Source organism: Arachis ipaensis, chromosome B09 (assembly GCF_000816755.2).
Source record: "Arachis ipaensis cultivar K30076 chromosome B09, Araip1.1, whole genome shotgun sequence".
Taxonomy (NCBI): Eukaryota; Viridiplantae; Streptophyta; class Magnoliopsida; order Fabales; family Fabaceae; genus Arachis; species Arachis ipaensis.
Window position 1 is genome coordinate 80,354,936 of NC_029793.2, and position 2,958 is coordinate 80,357,893.

Sequence of the window (2,958 nt, forward strand, 5' to 3'; positions counted from 1 at the left end):
TGTCATATTGTGAAAAACATGTTTCCTAAGCTTTAAAAAAATTAATTATTTTAATTACCTTTATTTTCATTCGATGCCGTGATTAGTGTGTTGAGTAGCTTCAGGTTTCCTAAGGCTGAATGACTTAAAGGATGAAAAAAAGAAACATACAAAAATGGAAGGAGAAGGCAAAACGGAGCTTTAAGGAAACTGGTATCCATGCGATCGCATGGACGACGCGATCGCGTGCCAGAAGCAAAGAAGCAGCGACGCGGCTGCATGACTGACGTGACCGCGCGCCTTGAGTAGAACACCCTCGACGCGGACGCATGACTGACGCGACCGCGTGGAAAGGAAAAGCTCCAGATGACGCGACCGCGTGACCCACGCAGACGTGTGACAGAGGCCACGTATCAGAATTTACAGAATACGCCCCCAGCAATTTCTGAAGCCCTTTTTGGCCCAGATCCAAGTACAGAAAGCATAGATTAGAGGTTATAAAGTGGAGGAATGCATCCATTCAAAAGAGGGGAGCTCGCCAATTTCTAGTTTTCATGATTTAGATTTAGTTTAGAGAGAGATTCTCTCTCTCTTAGGATTTAGGACTTCTTGTTTTGGGAGTAACTCTGGATCCAGGTTTTAATGTTCTTTTATTTCAATTTTACTTTTATTTATTTGATTCCAATATTTGAATTGATTATTATAATTTAAATTATGAATTATTCCGTGTTACAGATTTCTATTTGAATTAATGATATTTAAGGTATTTTTCAGTTTATGATTGTTCTCTTTGATTTAAGTTGCCATTGCTTCCCATTTAAGGACACTTTTATTATTCCAGCAATTTACTTTTTCCCCTTTTGGTCTTGGTTAAGAAATCAGTGACTCAACATTATCGAACTCAGCATAATTGATAATCGTTATCTTGTTGATTGATCTAAACTTCAATAATCCCAACTTTTTTCTAGGAAATAAATAGGATTCAAAGGTCAAACTAATTAGTCCCTTGACTTACCTTTGCTTCATAGGTTAACTAAGTGGAATTAAGATACAACTTTCATTATTGTTGAGAGGGATAACTAAGTTGGACTTCTAATTTCCCTTATCTTGCCAAAAGTTGTTTTATAGTTATTATTTATTTTTAATTGCCATTTAATTCACTCGTCATTTAAATTACTTGCTTCTCACCTTCTAAACCCCGATTACAACCTTTATAACCAATAATAAGAACATACTTCCTCGCAGTTCCTTGAGAAGACGACCCGAGGTTTGAATACTCGGTTAACAATTTTTAAGGGGTTTGTTACTTGTGACACCCAAAACGTTTGTACGAAAGGGATTTTTGTCGGTTTAGAGACTATATCTACAACGCGACTGTTTTTATGACATTCTTTACTGGCAGAAATCACGATTGTCAAAATGGCGCCGTTGCTGGGGAACTGCTAACGTGTGCCTTATTTTTGGTTATTGTAAATATTTTTCTTTTGCTTGTTTATTTATTTTTGTTTTTTCTTTTTATCTTTATTTGCTACTATGAACTCTCACCCCTCTCGCTTTGAGTTTGGTTCTAATATTGTTAAAGGCAAGCACCAATTCAATGGGCCACTAGGCGCTCAAATATACAAGGATCAACCATAGCTCCATGTGGACAGCCCAATGAAGAGCGTAGCATGAAAGAAATACTAGAGACTCCAGTGGACAAGACAGAGAATGAATTCGTACTAGAACAAGTGGAAGAAGCTGTCATTGTTTAAGAAGAAGAGTTGGTTGAAGATCTAGGAGATGCTGAACTTCCTTGGGAATCCAGAATTGAGGAAAACTCTGTCCAAGATGCTACAGTTGATGCTAAGGAGGATACCGTACAATCTCCAAGGCAAGTCGTTTACGAAGAATCAGACGGAATAATCCAAGAAGCAAATTTCCTTGACGATGATAGTCACAAGTCTAGTTCTCCTAGTGATGAACTTGCGTCTGCAAGTGAATTCTCTGAGATCGAAGAATTTTCTCCAAGTGAATATGAAGATGATGCGGAGGTAGATTTCTCTCAACCTCCAATCTATGACTCGAGTGATGAGGAAGACATAGAAGACTTTGACCAGGATACAGATACAATTGAAGATCTTTGCAAGGAAGTGGAAGAATTCACAGAAGAGCACAAGGAAACGGAACTTGCAGAACCACCAAAAACACCTATCCCAAGGCCATTACCACCTAATACAAGCTTCAAGTGGGTACAATCCTTAACTTATAATTTTACTTATTCACTTGAATATGGTTTGCTTGAAACAGATGGCCAACTTAGAGCTCTCTGCGGCTTTAAGAGTAAGAGGGAATTGGCTCGTACTCAGAACTGGTGCACCAGGTTCAATAAGGTTCTACGCTTCACCTCGAAGTACACGGATTGGTATCATGCTCAATTGCATGGATCACGGAGAATGTTTGGTCACCACGGTGAGATTCTACTTTTTAACCCGCCCGAATGGAAACTTACAAATCAAAACGGAGGCGGATCTAAAAACACAGCTTGGGATCATGGATTATATTCTGATATTCGTCATCCCGGGAGGCTGAATATCTGTTTGAAGCTGCTCAGAAGCTTTACATGCCTAGTTTGGGACCCCGGAGGCTATTGGCATTCCAAGCACTGGTGGAAAGTTTTGGATGAATTTAAACATAAACCACCATAACAGGATACTCTTCCAATGTCCAACTTAAGGACTTTAACTAAAAGTGCTAGGTGGGAGTCCTTGTACTGTTCTTACTTCTGTTTTATCCTATGTGCAAATCTGTTGTTGCTATAATCATGATTCATATGCTGTTTTATTGTATGTTGCTGCTGTTTACATTGAGTTTTTATGTTTATTTTATATCTCTGTACATGCAGCTTGATTTCTTTTAATTCATATGAACTGATATGATTGCTGTTTATTTTTCGGGACAATCCACTTTTAGCCGGAATGCTGCCCAAATTTTTTGAAA